The sequence below is a fragment of the Symphalangus syndactylus genome, chromosome 3 (assembly GCF_028878055.3).
Source record: "Symphalangus syndactylus isolate Jambi chromosome 3, NHGRI_mSymSyn1-v2.1_pri, whole genome shotgun sequence".
Classification (NCBI taxonomy): domain Eukaryota; kingdom Metazoa; phylum Chordata; class Mammalia; order Primates; family Hylobatidae; genus Symphalangus; species Symphalangus syndactylus.
The window spans coordinates 23,507,910-23,527,304 of record NC_072425.2 but is presented as its reverse complement, the minus strand read 5'-3'; the positions used below and the strand labels follow the sequence as shown (position 1 = coordinate 23,527,304).

The window sequence follows — 19,395 nt, the reverse complement described above, 5'->3', positions numbered from 1 at the left end:
ATACAGTAATTAATAAAAGTGTTTGGTTGTGTAGGCTATTTTCTTTCCCCCGAGTGAAGCTAATCAGTTAGTTTTGTGCTCCATATGCAGTCGTTGGATCATTTTTAAATGATCAATTGATCATTCTTACATGTGTCAATGAAAAACGCCAAACTTTGTCAAATATTTGAAGAGATTTATTCTGAAACAAATATGGGTAACCATGGCCTGAGGCACAGTCTCAAGAGGTCCTAAGAACATGTGCCCAAGGTGGTTAAGTTACAGCTTGATTTTATAGGTTTTATGGAGACATACAACATCAATTATTACATGTGAGATATACATTAGTTTGGTCCGGAAAGGTGGGACAACTCAAGATGGGGAGGGGAAGGAGGGAACTTCCAGGTCATAAGATTTTCTGATTGGCAATTGATTGAAAGAGTTATTATCTAAAGACCTAGAATCAATAGAAAGGAATGTCTAGGTTAAAATAACGGGTTGTGAAGACCAAGGTTTTATCATGCAGATGAAGCCTCCAGGTAGCAGTCTTCAGAGCTCTTATCAGACCTGAAAAGGTGCTACACTCTTAGTTAATTTTCTCCTGGATCAGGAAAAAGACCTGGAAAGGAATGGGAATTCTCTATAGAATGCAGATTTTCCCCACAAGAGACAGCTTTGCAGGGCCACTTCAAAATATGTCAAAGAAATATATTTTGGGATAAAATACTTCAATTTCTTTCAGGGTCTGCTATCCATTATGTGATGCTATACTAGAATCAGGCTGGAATTTGGTGTCCTATTGCTACAAAAAGTCTGTTTTGTCAGTCTTAAGATCTCTGTTTTAGTGTTAATGCTGGTCAGCTGTACCTGAATTCTAAGGCAAGGAGGGTATAATGAGGCATGTCTGATCCCCACTTCTCATCATGGCCTGAACTGGTTTTTCAGGTTAATTTTGGAATGCTCTTGGCCGAGGGGAGGGTCCATCAGCTGATTGGGGAGTTTAGAATTTTATTTTTGGTTTATAATACTAATTATAATAAATGAATATAAAAATTTAAATAAAATATTTAAAGCTGGAATTTCTAATTTGTTTTGAAAATTTAATTAAATACTGGTAAACATCTTATAAAAATAAAACTAATTATGACTCTAGAATTAACACCCAAATGTCAGTATAAAACTGGGACCCCCCAAACTCACTATGCTAAAGAGAATAACTTGCTTCATACTTATTACACCTAGACATATACACGCATAGATTCAAGGGTAAGTAATATGAGCTGGGCATCGTTGGCTCATGCCTCTGATCCCAGCACTTTGAGGGGCCAAGGAGGGAGAATCATTTGAAGCCAGGAGTTCAAGATCAATTCTGGTGTTACTGGAAAAGGGTCCTGATCCAGAACCCAAGAGAGGGTTCTTGGATCTTGCACAAGAGAGAATTCAGGGCAAGTCCATAGAGTAAAGTGAAAGCAAGTTTTACAAAAGTAAAGGAATAAAAGAATGGCTACATCCATAGGCAGAGCAAGAGCCTGAGCTGCTGGTTGGCCATTTTTATGGTTAATTCTTGATTATATGCTAAACAAGGGATGGATTATTCATGAGTTATCCAGGAAAGGGGGGCAATTCCTGAAACAGGGTTCTTCCCCCATTTATTTATTTATTTATTTATTTGTTTTTATTTTTGAGACAGAGTCTTGCTCTGTCACCCAGGCTGGAGGGCAGTGGCACCATCTCAGCTCTCTGCAACCTCCGCCTCCCAGGTTCAAGCGATTCTCCTGCCTCAGCCTCCCGAGTAGCTGGGACTATAGGCATGTGCCATCATGCCTGGCTAGTTTTTGTATTTTTAGTAGAGATGGGGTTTCACCACATTGGCTAGGCTAGTCTTGAACTCCTAACTTCATGATCTGCCCACCTCAGCCTCCCAAAGTGCTGGGATAACAGGTGTGAGCCACTGTGCCCGGCCAGTCCCCTTTTGGACCATATAGGGTAACTTCCTGATGTTGCCATGGCTTTTGTAAACTGTAATGGTGCTGGTGGGAGGTTCTCTTCGCATGTTAATGCATTTAATTAGTGTATAATGAGCATTGAGGATGACCAGAGGTCACTCTTGTTGCCATCTTGGTTTTGGTGGGTTTTGGCCAGCTTCTGTACCACAACCTACTTTATTGGCAAGGTTTTTATGACCTATATCTTGTGCCGACCTCCTGTCTGATCCTGTGACTAAGAATGCCTTAACCTCCTGGGAATGCAGCCCAGTACCTCTCAGCCTTATTTTACCCAGCCCCTATTAAAGATGGAGTCACTCTGGCTTAAACGCCTCTGACACTGGCAACATAGTGCGATGCAGACTTAAAAAAAAAAAAAGTATTAGCCAGGCGTGGTGGCTCACTCCTATAGTTCCAGCTAGTCAGGAGGCTGTGGTGGGAAAAGCTCTTCAGCCCAGGAATTTGAAGTTGCAGTGAGATATGATCATTGTCGCTACATTCCAGCCTGGATGACAGAGCAAGACCTTGTCTCTACAAAAAATTTAAAAAAATTTTTTTAAGTGTAATATGAATTGTTTAATATTACAGACTGTTTCTCAGCTACCATGCATAACAGTGCTGAACAGTATAGCAATCAGTGATTATCACTGGATATTCCAAGTGAAACCCGAAGAGAAGCCAAAAAAAAAAAAAAAGGGACATTTGACACTCTGATCTGAGAGATTGGTAAAGTATCTATTTCATTCATGCTCTCAGAGAGGAAAGATTTGTCAAACTATTTGTATTTTCTCTTACCAAAGTGTTTCTACTTTTGTCCAAATTTTCTCTGTTGTCCAAAGCACAGTCTCGGACAGCAGAAGCACAACTCACACACCTACATAGCATGCCAGGGTAGTCACCTTTTTTTTTTTTTTTTTTTTTTTTTTTTTGAGATGGAGTGTTGCTCTGTTGCCCAGGCTGGAGTGTAGTGGTGTGATCTCGGCTCACTGCAACCTCTGCCTTTTGGGTTCAAGTGATTCTCGCACCTCAGCCTCCTGAGTAGCTGGGATGACAGGAGTGCACCACCACACCTGGCTAATTTTTGTATTTTTAGTAGAGGCGGGGTTTCACCATGTTGGCCAGGCTGGTCTCAAACTCCTGACCTCAAGAGATCCAACTGCCTCGGCCTCTCAAACTACTGGGATTACAGGCGTGAGCCACTGTGCCCAGCCAGTCACCTTTTATTTTGAGCAAGAACTGCGGAGAAACATTTACTTGGAGCCTAAATGAAGTTAGTGTTACAAAAGGGAATATTTAAGGTTATAGATTGCACTGTGGCAGCTCTGAGTGCTGGATGGTAAGTGACATATACCAGTATGTTTTTTCATAAGTTAATAGCCCTCTCTTGATGATACATAGGGCCCTGTAATGTGTGGGGCCTAGGCGCCCAGTTCGAAGGTTGGCATTGAATCTTAGCATTAAGTATGCACATCTTCAGATCATGCTCCTATTTTCCAGTAGAGTAATTATTCCCACAGCTGTTTCTTTTATTTTTTCTTTTTCATTTTTATTGAGACAGGATCTCATTCTATCACCCAGGCTGGAGTGTGGTGGTGTTATCAAGGCTCACTGCACCCTCAACCTCCTGGGCTCAGGTGACTCTTCTGCCTCAGCCTCCTGAGTAACTGGGACCACCGGTGCATGCTATACCTGGCTAATTTCTTTTTAAATTATTTGTAGAGACAGGGTTTCATCATGTTGCTCAGGCTGGTATCAAAATCCTGGGCTCAAGCAAGCCTCTCACCTCGGACTCCCAACGTGCTAAGATTACAGGTTTGAGCCACCGTGTCCAGCCACACAGCTGTTTTCTATCATTCTGTATTCCAGATATCACCAGTTCTAGTCTTATGCAGGGGTAGTTGCTCAATGTCATGAGTAAGAGAGGGGAACTACAGATCTACCTCCTTTTAAGTTTTGTATTAATTTTTTTTTAAATTTTGAAATAATTTTAGATTTATAAAAGAGCTGCAAAGATGGTACAGAGAGTTCCTGTGTACTCATCAAGCTTCACCTGTTGTTAACATCTTTCATAATCATGGTGCATTTATCGAAACTAAGAAATTAACATGAGTATGATGCTATGAACTAAACCATAGACTTTATTAGGATCTCACCAGTTTTTCTGCTGACATCTTTTTTTCTGTTTCAGGATATCACATTGTATTTGGTCATCATGACTCCTTAGTCTCCAATCTGTGCCAGTTTTTTTGGTCTTGTCTTTCATGGCCTTGGGGATTTTTGAAGAATAATGGCCAGGTATTTTGTAGGATGCCCCTTAACTTAGATTTGTCTGATATTGGGATTTATCATGATTAGATTGGGAATATGGGTTTGGGGGAAGAATACCACAGAGGTGAACCGCCCTTTCCATTGCATCATATGAGGGGTGCATGATATCCACGTGACTATGAGTGCTGATGTTAACCTTGATCACTTGGTTAAAGTGGTGTCTAAAAGGTTTCCCTAGTTACTCTTTTTCCATACTTTATTCTTTAGAAGCAAGCCCACAGTCAAGGAGTGGAGAATTTATTTTAAAACTGCATTCTACCAATCCTTATTTAATACTCCCCCACCCCCACTTCCAAAAGTCCACTTGGTTCCTGAGCCTTTAGAAGATTCTGTGGTATATATCAGCGTAGTTTTTGGCTTTTCCTACTGTATCCTAAGTCATTTTTCTGTTTTCCAGTCTCCACAATTTTGTTGCTATTGTCTCTTTTTTCTCTCTGTATTTGTAGGTTTGTGAGTTGTTTTTTTTAATCCCTTTACTGTAGCTTAGTGGGGCTTCAGAGAGATTAAAATTGGATTTTTATGTTCAATCTGCTTTCTTTATTTGGAAGCTCTGGGAGAAACTTTTTTTTTTTTTTTTTTTTTGAGACGGAGTCTCATTCTGTCACCCAGGCTGGTGTGCAGTGGTGTGGTCTTGGCTCACTGCAACCTCCACCTCCCAGGTTCAAGCAATTCTCCTGTCTCAGCCTCCCGAGTAGCTGGGACTACAGGCACATGCCACCATACCCGGGTAATTTTTGTATTTTTAGTAGAGACAGGGCTTCACCATATTGGTTAGGCTGGTCTCGAACTCTTGACCGTAGGTGATCCAACCCACCTCAGCCTCCCAAAGTGCTGGCATTACAGGCATGAGCCACCACGCCCGGCCAGAGAAACATTTTATCATCATCGAAATTGATATTTAATCTGTGTTTAGATTTGCCATTTCTGCTTGTCATAATTCTGCCATTGATATAATACATGAAATTACTGAATACTTTTTGGGCACCATTGTTATGTTTTGTAAAGCATTGTGATCAATCAGAAATGCAGTTCATAGCTAGAGAAGAAACTCTTCTAGTATTGGCTGGTGTGACTGGCCCTGATTTTCAAAGGTAAATTAGGGTTACTGCTATAAAACAGGGATTACAGTGGGGTGCTTCTGTATACTCCAATGCCCAGTTACTAAGGTTACCAAAAAACAAAGTGGGATTGGGCACCTCAGGAGTCAAAGTTTGAGTCAGTCCACCAGGCAAAGAACCTTAACTGGCGTAAGCTAGCCAAAGGCAACCTAAACTTGAATGGGTAGAGGAGGGGAGTTACAATATCCACTATGGCTTCTTGACCAGTTACATAAAGGAGGACTGTAGCTCTCTGTGTATCTGCTCTCTCTCCTTTCTCTTTCACCTTTTGTTTTCCTACAATTTTATAGAGTGTTTTGATATCAGAATTGTTTACCATTTAGTGACTGAGTTGCACTTTTTTATTTTTTATGCATTTTTATAATTTTCATTACTTTTTCAATAAAGATAATGTATCTGTTACTACATCTGTGTAATACATCTGTGTGGCTTATAAATACCATTCTATACTGTACTCAGAACAGCAGATACTGTTCTGTACTCTGCTTTCCTCGCTGCATGATATATATTAGTGCATAGGAAGAGTCCTTCTTTTTTTCAGCTCTGTAGATGTACCAATATTTATTTAACCAATGCCCTATAGAAAATGTCTTGGGTTTGTTTCTCATTTTTGGCTTTACAAACAATGCTGCAGTGAATAACTTCATATGAACCTCACTGTATAGGTTTGTAGGTATATTTGCATAAACATTCTCAGAAGTAGTAGAGTTGTAGAGTATCAATTTAGTATTATAATGTATCTAGAGTGGGATATCTATCATCTGTTTTAATATGGACAATCAGGAAAATAGCAATCATTTCTAGTACTTACAACAGGGAAAATTTAATGCAGGAAAGTGGTTACCAGGTGTTGGAGGAACTGAGCACCTAATGGAGAAAGGGGAGCAATTCAGATATTAGTAACAACAGAAAACCATTGCCTGTAGCCTGGAAAGACAAAAGAAGACAAGAATCACTGAATTCTGGAGCTGGAGGTCATTTACTGGAGGCTAGGGCCTCTGTGGACCTGTGTGATGAGAAGAGCTGCTGAGGAGATGCAGTCACTGCCAGAGAAGTGACTCAGAAGAGGAAGGGGGAGAAATGTGCTGGTTTATTCCTTCCCTCCTCATCCTCCAATCTTTCAGAAACCAGCTGATATGAGTCTGGGAATCGCAGTCAATGGGTCAACCCCTTGTGATACAAAGCAGAGCAGGGAAGGGTAAGGAATGCATTTGAGGACAAATGGACTCAGAATCCATATTATTCACCCCTTCTGCTACTCAGCATTCAAGTTCACCCTTCTACCCATGTTTAATACCTTCATACTTCTGTTTGTCATACAAACAAGAGGAGAGACACCAAGTCCCATCAATCATTGTATCCATCTCAAGTTGGGGATCCACTGGTGATCCTCATTCCTTCCCATTAGGTCTGGATGTGTCTTTTTGCGGCCTGGTGACCTACGAACTAAATTGTAAATTAAGCAACCACTGACATTTTCCATGCAAAACTGTGGGGGAAGGGGAAGGGGACAAAATAGAAATCGTTGGTTAATAGATACATAACAAATACACGTGAATACTACAATTCTTGTTGTTGTAAAAAGTCACAAGGATGAAGTTGATTTTTATCATTTCCTTTTTCTACCACTTACTCCATATTTCCTTTGCATTTAGCTAGGACTGCAAATGGTTTGGGTTCTTTACTTGCAGGATGATTGTATCAGTCAGGATAAAGCCAGAACAACAGAAACCACACTTGGTATTTCAACAGAGATAATTTAACATAAGGAATTGGCTACGGAGTTTTGGGGAACCAAAAAAGCAAAAAAAAAAAAAAAAAAAAGTCAGGAGCAGATATTGAACATAGATATAGTAACTATAGGAAGAAGCTACCACTCCTATGGCTGAGGACACAAAAGGAAGTTTGCACCAAAGGAAACTTAAAGGAGAGGCATCTCAGACTTCTGAGGAGGGGCCACTGCCTAACTCTTGCTGGCTCATTGATGAGACATGTTGAGGCTGGTTCTAGGAATGCCAAAAAAAAGTTGAGTATTATAAATGATAGCCACTTGTCGGGAAGGAAGCGTATCCTGTCTCACTCTGCCTTGAAGAACTAACAGGAAGCCAACTGGCAAAGTAGAAATATAGCTCTCATAGTCCCAGCCCCGTGGTCATAAAGAAGAGTATAAATGTGTGTTTGGACTGAGAGACAATGGCATAACAACTCGGACAGCTCATTACTTTGCTTACTCAATATTCACACAAAACTTTCTCTGTATATTTGAGCTTCCCATACAGCAATTTAAAAATGGCAGCTTTTTCTTTAACAAGATACAGCTACCCTTTGTAGAAATTGACACTCTTGGCGGGGCACAGAGACTCACGCCTGTAATCCCAGAACTTTGGGAGGCCGAGGCAGGTGGATCACTTGAGCCCAGAAGTTCGAGACCAGTCTGGACAACATGATGAAACCCCATCTCTACTAAAAATAAAAAAAAATAGGAAAAATAGCTAAGCATGGTGGCACATGCCCGTAATCCCAGCTACTCAGGAGGCTGAGGCACGAGAATAGCTTGAACCTGAGTGGAGATTGTGCCATTGCACTCCAGCCTGGGTGACAGAACAAGACTCGGTCTCAAAAAAGTAAATAAACATAAAGAAATAAATTGACACTCTCACCCTTTCCCCATAAAAGGATGATCCCAAATTACATTAATCTCTGGATTATGTGTTAATTACTCCTCAATTCAGTAAAGTCCCTTATGAACCTTCTCTAACCTAAAGATGAAATTGTAAAGTTAACAATTGCCATTAATTTTTAAAATTACAGTGGGAAAGGAGAAGAAAAAAGTTAATATATATAGAAATACATAAATACACACATATACATTGAGCAAGTAAGAAATAACGCTTAGTTATTAGTCTTTATTTCTGTCTAGTCATGAGCCTGTGGTTAGTGTCCCTTCCTCCCCAGCTCATTTCATGCTTCCTGTACTCTGAGCCAGCATATACCAAGTAGTGTGATCCAAACTGTCATTCCTGAAGGGTCTGAATCATCAGTGGTCCTGTCTTTTCTTGGTTATTGTAGTTTACCATTAACTTTTACTGTCAGCAATGGGAATATAGGGGTGCCATGTTGCCATGAATGATGGCATCCCCATATATAGTCCTTCCTGGCCTCACTTTGTAGCAGCAACCCAATGTTTCTTTAGTTGTCAGGATCAATCACTCCAGCCAGTAATTCCCTTCTTTGCCCGTTGGTTCAGTTGCATATGAAGTCTAAAATGGCCATTTAGCTGTTAGAAATTCAGTGGAAACTGTTTTGGGAATAAAGCAGAGTTCAAATTATGGGAAGCAGAATTCTGTGAAGAAGTGTAACAGTGAGAGAAGCCACTTTCCCTTCTACTCCTTGATTATGGACTTGTGTCTTGTGGCTTTGGGAGAAATAGTGCCATACATTGGTCAATGGCTCAAAGCGTATGTTGTTCTTTGAAGACAGTCCCAACCTTACAAAATGTTTCTCAGCTCATGTTGTAACTGAGTCTCTAGTAGGCCATTCCATTGTTATATCGGGCCAGATATTTCTAGATGGTGGGGTGTGCAGTAAGGCTAGTTATTTCCATGATTTTCAAACTCTAATTACACTTCTAAGATGTGTTCCTTAGAAGCTGTGTTGAGTAGGATACCATGATATTGAATAAGGAATTACGTGGTAGTGTTGGCAGAAACACAATGGGCAAGAGAGGCAAATCCATACACAGAATAGTTGTCTATTCTAGCACAAACAAATGGCTTTCATTTCCATGATGGAAGGGGTGCTTTATAATCAACCTACCAACACAGAGTTGGCTGATCCCCTTGGGAAATGGTGCCGTATTGGAGACTCACAGTTTAGATTCTGTTCTTGATAATTTGGGAACAGTGCCAACAGTCAGATTAGCTTGGTGAGGGGAAGTCCACTTTGTTGGGTCTGTGCTTCATTTCTGCCACTACAGCCATTTTGTACACAAGCCCATTGAAACAGAAAATGAGGAAAGGTGCTAATAGTCCCAGAACAGTCACTTTGTTCACCCCTATTATTGAGGCCTCCTCTACAGTGGATATACCTTGGTAAGCACTCACACAAATTCCTTCACATTTAGCGCTCATTCTGAAAGATCGTGCATGTGTCTCTTCTTCAGTCTTCCTTTTTATCAGTCTTCCAGGCATGTTCTTTTCAATTTCCTGACCAGGTGACCAAAGCATTATTCACTGTCCACAGATGAGTGGACATCTGTACCACAGGCCACCCCTCTTTCCTGGCTGAGGGGACTTCAAGGTATACTGCCAAAACTTCTGCCGTCTTGGAGGGTTTTCCTTCACCATTCCCCTTCAGTGGCATCTCTGAGTGAGTATACTGGTACTAGTGTAATGTGGACACCCTTCTGTGAACCAGGCCCAAGTTGGTTTAAAAAATTTTTTGAATTTTTTATTTAGAAAATTTTAAATTGACACATAATAATTGTACATATTTATGAGGTACATAGTTATGTTGTGATACATACAATGTGTAGTGATCAGATCAGGGTAATTAGCATATCCATCACCTCAAACATTTATCATTTCTTTGTGTTGGGAACATTCAATATTTTTTTTCTAGCTGTTTGAAACTATAAGATACTGTTAATTATAGTCATCCTATAGTGGCATAGAACACTATAACTTATTTCTCCTATCTATTTGTTTCCTTTAACGAAGCTCTATCTCCCTCTTCCCCCTACTCTTCTCAGCCTTTAGTATCCTTTGTTCTACTTTTTACTTCTATGAGATCAACTTTTTTTTTTTTGAGACGGAGTCTTTCTCTGTCCCCTAGGCTGGAGTGCAGTGGCGCGATCTCGGCTCACTGCAAGCTCCGCCTCCCGGGTTCACGCCATTCTCCTGCCTCAGCCTCCCGAGTAGCTGGGACTACAGGTGCCCGCCAACACGCCCGGCTAATTTTTTGTATTTTTTTTAGTAGAGACGGGGTTTCACCGTGTTAGCCAGGATGGTCTCGATCTCCTGACCTTGTGATCCACCTGCCTCGGCCTCCCAAAGTGCTGGGATTACAGGCTTGAGCCACCGCGCCCGGCCACTGAGATCAACTTTTTTTAGCTTCCACATGTGAGTGAGAACATGCAGTGTTTGACATTCTGTTCCTGGCTTATTTCACTTAACGTAATGTCCTCCATTTCCATCCATGTTGCCCTGAATTACAGGATTTTATTCTTTATTATGGCTGAATAGTACTCCATTGTGTGTGTGTGCATATATATATATATATATATATATATATAATTGTGTGTGTATATAAATATATATATATATTTACCACATTTTTCTTATTCATCTGTCTGTTGTTGGACACGTAGGTTGATTCCTTATCTTGGCTCTCGTGAATAGTGCTGCAGTAAACATGGGCATGCAGGTTTCTTTTCAATATGTTGATTTCCTCTCCTTTGGATAAATGCCCAGTAGAGGAATTTTGGGATCATACTATGGCTCTATTTGTAGTTTTTTGAGGAACCTCCATACTGTTCTCCCTACTGGCTGTACTAGTTTACATTCCCACCAAGTGTATGAGAGTTCCCTTCTCTCTGCATCCTTGCCAGCATTTTTTTTTTGTATTTTTGATAATAGCCAGCCTGACTGGGGTGAGCTGTTATGTCATTGTGGTTGTGATTTACATTTCCCTGATAATTAGTGATATTGAGCATTTTTTCATGTACCTGTTGGTCATTTGCATGTTTTCTTTTGAAAAATGTCTGTTCAGATCACTTGCCCATTTTTAATCATATTGTTTGTTTGCTGTTGAGATATTTGAGTTCTTGTGTATTCTGGATATCAATCCCTGGTCAGATGAGTAGTTTGCAGATATTTTCTCCCATTCTGTAAGTTGTCTTTTCACTGTGTTGATTGTTTTCTTTGCTGTGCAGAAGCTTTTTAGTTTGATATAATCCCATTTATTTTTGCATTTGTTGCCTGTGCTTTTGAGGTCTTATTCATAAAGTCTTTTTCCCAGAGCAGTGTCCTGAAGCATTTCCCCTAAAAGCTTTCTTCTAGAACTTTTATAGTTTTGGGTTTTATATTTAGGTCTTTGATCCATTTTGAGTTGATTTTTGTGTATGGTGAGAGATAGGGGCCTAGTTTCATTCTTCTGTGTATAGATATTCAGTTTTCCCAGAACTATTTATCTATCTATTTATTTATTTGAGACAGGGTCTTGCTTTACCACCCAGACTGGAGTGCAATGGTGCAATCATGGCTCACTGCAGCCTCAACTTCTCAGGCTCAAGTGATCCTCCCACCTCAGCCTCCCAAGTCACTGGGATATTGGTGCATGCCACTGCACCTGGCTGTTTTAAAAAAATATATTTTATGTGTTTGTAGAGAGGGGTCTCCCTTTGTTGCCCAGGCAGGTCTTGAACTTCTGGGCTCAAGCAATCTTCCCTGCTCACCCTCCCAAAGTGTTGTGATTACAGGCATGAGCCATCGTGCCTGGCCCAGCACTGTTTATTGAAGAGATTGTCCTTTCCCCAATGTATGTTCTTGGTCCCTTTGCCAAAAATCAGTTGGCTGTAGATACATGGATTAATTTCTGGGTTCTCTATTCTGTCTCATTGGTCTATGTGTCTGTTTTTATGTCAGTGCCATGGTGTTTTGGTTACTGTGGCTTTGTGTATATTTTGAAGTCAGGTAGTATGATGCCTCCAGCTTTGTTTTTTGGCTTGGGTTTGCCTTGGCTATTCAAGATCTTTTGTGGTCCTGTATAAATTTTAGGATTTTTTTGTTTCTATGAAGAATGTCATTGGTATTTTGACAGGGATAAGGCCCAAGTGTATTTTTCCCCCCTCTTTCAACAGGTCGTAAGGAACTCCCCGTGAAACCACAAGTGCTGGTTGAGGGAGAAGCCAAAAGGCATCAGAAGTAAGTGCCGTGGGGGTCTGGGCCACCTGCTTGTGTAACTTGCTTGTGCTCTGATCTTGCTTGAGTCTGATCTTGCACATACTAAGTCTATTTGATAATGGATTGCTGCTGCACATTATTATAGCTAGGTCTTTTTCATAATGGGCAAGTTATGTCATGTAATCATTAGGTCATGTAATAGGAATTCCATGTTAAAGTTTTTACCAGGGCATAATAGTGAGCTATGAGCTGCTTCTTCAAGGGAGCAGAGGAGTGTATGGTTCTGTTAGCTAGCTATGTGTTGTGTCATTTTCCTGTCGAGGCTTGCCAGAGGAGCCATGCAGCACTCTTACCACAGACACTTGGAGCACCACTGGATAGACAGACTGGAATGACACTGCCTCGACCCACTGTAGAGGCTTCTCTTGCTTCAGGCACCATTCAGAAGTAGCAGCCTTACAAGTTACTTGGTGTAACTGGATCAGAGCAGAGCATCCACTTGTGGTTTGTGTTGCCTAGAAAATCTAAAGAGGCCCAGGACTGGCACAATAATCCTGAACTTGGAGAACAAAGACTGCGTAACATTACCTATTGATAACAGTGGCCAGATGTGACTTTAGTTGTTTTCCCTTCATATGTGGTTGTATATAAAATAGTACATTTTGTTAAGTAGGAACTTTTTTGGACTTGTATTATGGTAAGAAAGGTGTATGTATGTCCTGTAAGCTGTCTGAATATTTCTTTCTTTCTTTTTGGTCTACATAGCATCTCTTGGTCTGGGCAAATTTCCCTTCCCAATTTAGGTGGTTCTGATGAGTAAAGGTAAATTACCAGATAGCAAAGCAAGAGGACATTCTAGAAAATAAGATCAGTGGAAGCAAAGGCCTATGGGCATTGTGGGTTCTGGGAGCAGTAATTAGTTCAGTTGAGTAGTAAGTAGAACTAGGGGTGAAGAGTATGAAGAGTGGAGTGGTGGGAGATAAAACTGGAAATGTTAGGTAGGGCTATATTGGAAGGAGCTTTATGTGCCATATGAAGAAGGTGGACAAAATCCTATGCTGAGGGAAAAGTAGTGATGATTTTTTTTTTACAGGACTGTGATGTGATCACATCACATTGGTGTGAAAGATATTCCATGAGGGAGAATTGGAGATGAGCAATACTAGGGGTAGAACTATTATTTAAGATTACCTAGTAATTCTGAATAAAATGATGTGACATGAGCTAAGTAAGGTCGTGTGAATTAGAGGAGAAAATGAATTTAAATGATACATAGGAAGTGGAATTGACAGACTTGGTGGCTGACTATATGTGGAGTGGGAAGAGAGAACAGGAATTTATATATGTGGTTAAAAATTTTATACTTGTATGACACAATCTGGTTTGAGCTTGAGTGGGGTTCAGAGAGATCTGGGCCTAGTGTAGAGTGACCAGCTGTTCTGGTTTATCCAAGATTAAGGGATTTCGATTTCCTGGGACGTGAGACTTCCACTGCTAAAACTGTGAAAGTCCCAGCAAACCAGGACAAATTGGTCACACTAGCCTAATATGAACGGGCGGACAGATTAGTGACAGGAGCTTATCGGCATAAACACTGAAACACCTTCTGGGATAACCATGACCTGGCAAGAGAGCCTTTAGTGGTGCAAAGAAATGGTGATCCTTGATAATGCATGGTAGTTGCCATTCAGATCTACCCCTCAATGGATCCATTCTGGAGTCCCGCAGAGAAAGGAGGCTGGAAGTAAAATATGAAAGAACTGTTTCACTAATCTGTGACCCCGTTTAACAGAGTGTAACTCAGAGGGGACAGATTCTTTCTCACCGTGGACTACCCCACAGCTGAGGGCTTTAGTACATTGGGAAATTCAGTTAAATACAGGTTGGGGGAGTTGCAAGGGATGGAGAGGGTGGGGAAAGGGAGAAGGAGGAACTGGTAACATGTACTGGTACAAGAACTAAAATACTTAGCAGAACAGAATAACATCTGTGCAATGGGGTATAAATCTGAAATATGAGTTATTACAGCAAAGGTGACATCAGCAGGCTTTTCTTGAAGCAATTCCTTTCAGAAGGAAAGAATGTGTTGATTACTTTCTTTGTTATATTGCGCCATCTAGTGGTAACTCTCATGTACTTTTTTCCTAGTTAGATGTTTAAAAGAAGGCAGATGAATTAAAAACTTGAGCGCTGTTTCCAAAGTCGTCATTTATTCGTTCGTTCATTCATTCATTCATTCACTTCACAAATACTGAGTGGGTATGTATACCTTCTATATTGCAGTTACATTTCTAGGCATTAGGGTTACAGCTGTGAACAAAACTGAAAGAACCCTGAACTCATGGAAGCTTACTTTGATGAAAGAGTACATTTCATTTTTTTCCCATGTGAATGTTCTGTTTTCAAAGCACCATTTACTGAAAAGATTATCTTTTTTTCTTTAGTACTCTGCAGTGCCGTTATTGTTATATATGAAGTGTCCATTTATATGTGAGTCATTGCCTATCTTGGTTATGCTCCATTGATTTATTTGTCAATTTCTGTGACAATATCATATTGTCTTTATCATTTTACTTTATAATCATTGTTAATATTTAGTACAGCAAGAACTCCCACCTTATTTTTTAAAAGAATGTTTTGGATAGTCTTGGCCTTTAAATTTTCCATAAAGTTTAAAATCAGTCTGTCAAATTCTGTCAAAAAAAAAAACCCTCTTGGGAACATTTATTGGGATTGAACTGAATCATTAAGTCATTTTAGAGTCAACTGATATTTTTATGCTATTGAGCCTTCCAATCACGATTTACTTCAGTTTTCCTGAGTGTCTTTCAATAGACATAAAAGTCTTATATATCTTTTGGTACACTTATTTGTAGATACTTGATTTTTTTAGGCTAAAAAGGCATCTTTAAAAAATCATTTGCTAACAATTTATGGCTGGTGTTTGGAAATGTAACTACTTTTGTCATATTGATTATTCATCTAGGGATTTTGCTAAATGCTCTTATAATTCGAATAAATCTCTTTTTCCTACATATACAATTTATCATTTATAGATAATTATGCCATTAATTTGTTTTTCTTATCCTTCATGTACTAGTTAGAAGCTCTAGTGCAACATAGAATAGAAATGGTGATATTAGGCACCCTTTAATTGTTCCTGACTTTAGAGGAAAAGCTTTTGACATAAAACATTACTTTTCTTTGGTTTTCTACGGATACTTTTTATTAGATTAAGAACTTTCATTTTATTTCTTTTTTCTTAAGGGTTTAAAAATCATGAATGGATATTAAGTTTTATCAAATGCTTTAGAAATTTTGCATCTATGTAGAACTACTGTAACTTTTTTTCTGCTTGACTCTCTTAATGTGGTGAAGAACTGGTACCAATTCTACTGAAACTATTCAAAAAACTCGAGGAGGAAGGACTCCTCTCTAACTCATTCTGTAAAGCCAGCATCACCCTGATACCAAAATCTGGCAAAGACATAGTGATAAAAGAAAACTACAGGCCAATATCTCTGATGAATGTATATACAAAAATCCTCAACAAAATACTAGCAAACTGAATCCAAAGCACATTAAAAAGTTAATTCATCATGATCAAGTTGGTTTCATTCCTGGGATGCAAGGTTGGTTCAACATACACAAATCAATAAATGTGATTCACCACATAAACAGAATTAAAAATAAAAACCATATGATCATCTCAATAGACACAGAAAAAGCTTTTTATAAAATTCAACATCCCATCATGATAAAAGCCCTCTAAAAAAATAGTCACCAAAGGAACATACCTCAAAATAAGAGCCATCTATGATAAACCAGCTAACATCACACTGAAGGGGCAAAAATTGGAAGCATTCCCCTGGAGAATTGGAACAAGACAAGAATGCCCACTCTCACCACTCATATTCAACATGGTAATACAAAGTCCTTGCTACAGCAATCAGGCAAAAGAAAGAAATAAAAGACATCCAAATAGGAAAAGAAGAAGATAGTTTGACTTTTTCTTTGCTGATGATAGGAATCTATACATAGAAAACCCTAAAGACTGCCAAAAAGTCTCCTAGAACTGATAAACAACTTCAGGAAAATTTCCAGATACAAAATCAATGTACAAAAATCAGTAACATTTCTATACACCAATAACATTCAAGCCGAGAGCCAAACCAAGAATGCAATCCCATTTACAATAGCTGCAAAAAACGAACAAACAAAAGTAACGACGGAGGTGAAAGATCTCTCCAAGAACTACAAAATACTGCTGAAAAAAACCATACATGGTACAAACAAATGGAAAAACAGTCCATGCTCATAGATTAGAAGAATCGATATTGTTAAAATGGCTAAAAGCAGTCTACAGATTGAATGCTATTCTTATCAAGCTACCAACATTATTTTTCACAGAACTAGAAAAAAACTGTTCTAAAATTCATATGGAACCAAAAAAGAGTACAGATAGCCAAAGCAATCCTAAGCAAAAAGAACAAAGCTGGAGGCATCACATTACCTACTTGAAACTATACTACAAGGCTACAGTATCAAAACAACATGGTACTGGGACAAAAACAGACGCACAGACCAATGAAACAGAATAGAGAACCCAGAAGTAAAGCCACACATCTACAACCACCTGATCTTTAACAAAGTCAGCAAAAATAAACAGTGGGGAAAGGACTCTCTATTCAATAAATGGTGCTGGGATAACTGGCTAGCCATATGCAGAAGACTGAAACTGGACCCCCTACCTTTCACCAAATACAAAAGTTAACTCAGGATGAATTAAATATTTAAATGTAAGACCTCAAACTATAAGAATCCTAGAAGAAAACCTAAGAAACCTATTCTGGACATCAGCCTTGGGAAATAATTCATAACTGAGTCCTCAAAAGCAATTGTAACAGAAACAAATTGACCAGTGGTACCTAATTAAAGTAACAAGCTTCCAATTAAAGCTACCAATTAAAGTAACTATCAACAGAGTAAACAACCTACAGAATAGGAGAAAATGTTTGCAAACTATGCATCTGACAAAAGTCTAATATCTAGAGCTATAAGGAACCTAAACAAATCAGCAAGCAAAAAACCAATAACCCCATTTAAAAAATGAGCAAAAGACATGAACAGACACTTCCCAAAAGAAGACCTACAAGTGGGCAACAAATACATGAAAAAATGCTCCACATCGCTAATTGTCAGAGAAATGCAAATCAAAACCGTAACGAGATACCATCTCATATCAGTTAGAATGGCTATTATTATTATTATTTTATTTTTATTATGTTATGTTTTAGATGGAATCTCGCTCTGTTGCCAGGCTGGAGTACAGTGGCACAATCTCAGCTCACTGCAACCTTTGCCTCCTGGATTCAAGTGATTCTCCTGCCTCAGCCTCCTGTGTAGCTGGGACTACAGGCACACGCCACCATGACTAGCTAATTTTTGTATTTTTAGTAGAGATGGGGTTTCACCATGTTGGCCAGGATGTCTCGATCCCTTGACCTCGTGATCCACCCGCTTCAGCCTCTCGAAGTGCTGGGATTACAGTTGTGAGCCACTGCGCCGGGCTGGCTATTATTAAAAATAAAAATAGATAGATGCTGGCAAGCCTGCAGAGAAAAGGGAAACTTATACACTTTTGGTGGGAATGTAAATTAGTTCAGCTACTGTGGAAAGCTGTTGAGTTGTGTGAGTTCTTTATATATTCTACATACCTAACTCATCAGATAAATTATTTGCAAATGTTTTCTCCCATTTTATGGGTTGTCTTTCCACTTTGTTGATAGTATTCTTTGATACACTAAAGTTTTGTATTTTGATAAATTCTAATTTATTTTTTCTTTTGATTGTGCTTTTGGTGTCATATCTAAGAAACCATTGCCAGCTGTGCATGGTAGTGCGTGCTTGTTGTCCCAGTTACTTGGGAGGCTGAAGCGGGAGGATCCTTTGAGCCCAGGAGTTTGAGGTTTTAATACTGTACTGTAGTGAAACAGTGTATTATAGTGAAACAGCATAGTGAAACTTTTAAACCTTAGAAAGGATTAAAGGCTGTGAAGAAAAATGACTAGAGAAATGGATAAGGAGGGAACAGACTACTGGAATTTTTAAAAAAATGGTAGACATGTAAGACCTCATTGAGGGTACATATCTTTTAAAAATTAGTTTGAAATAATTATGTGTTTATGGGAAGTTACAAAGATGATTCAGAGAGTTCTATTAGCCTTCACTAGTAACCCCTAATAGTTGCATTCTTGTGTAACTATAGTGCAGTATAAAAACCAAGAAAGTAGCATTAGTATAATGTGTGCTTATAGTAGTATGCCATTTTATCACACATATAGATTCCTATACCAATACCACAGTCAAGGTACTGAACTAGGCTGGTAGCAGTGGCTCACACTTGTAATCCCAGCACTTTGGGAGGCTGAGACGGGTGGGATCACTTGAGGCCAGGAGTTCAAGACCAGCCTGGCCAACATGGTAAAACCCCGTCTCTACTAAAAATACAAAAATTAGCCAGGTGTGGTGGTGTGCGCCTGTAGTTCCAGCTAATTGGGAGGCTGAGGCATGAGAATCGCTTGAATCCGGGAGGTGGAGGTTGTAGTGAGCCGAGATTGTGTCACTGCACTCCAGCCTGGGTGATGGAGCCACACTCTGTTAAAAAAAAAAAAAAAGATGCAGAACTATTCTGTCCTCACAAAGATATTCCTTATGCTATGTTATAACACAAAGATGTCTTCATTGTTCACCTTACTCCCCTCACTTCTACCATCACTAACCCCTGGCCACCATTCATCTGTTCTGCACCTCTCTAATTTTGTCATTTCAAAAGTGTTATATAGTTGGAATCATACAGTATGTAACCTTTTGAAACGATGCTTTTTCACTCAGCACAATGCCTTTTTGGTCTATCTGAGTTCCTTTTTTTGTGTATTCCATGGTGTTAGCATACCACAGTTTGTTTAACCATTCACCCATCGAAGGACATTTTGGTTGTTTCCAGTTTCTGGCTATTACAAATAAAGCTGCCATGAGCATTGATGTGCAGGGTTTTGTGTAGATATAAGATTTCTTTAGGAT

At 39.4% G+C, this 19,395-nt stretch overlaps 1 long non-coding RNA gene across 4 annotated transcripts in view; it reads left to right on the top strand.

Moving 5' to 3' along the window:
• Positions 1-19,395, top strand: part of LOC134736174 (uncharacterized) — a 96,524-nt gene that overhangs the window by 22,653 nt on the left and 54,476 nt on the right. Inside the window, exons 3-4 of one of the 4 annotated variants that reach the window (XR_010119983.1) lie at positions 12,270-12,333; positions 12,635-18,024. The exons of 2 other annotated variants lie outside the window; for them this stretch is intronic. This is a non-coding gene — a long non-coding RNA (uncharacterized lncRNA). Of the gene's footprint in view, positions 1-12,269; positions 12,334-12,634; positions 18,025-19,395 lie in introns of those variants that run through there. One more of the 4 variants, XR_010119982.1, reaches the window with a different exon arrangement.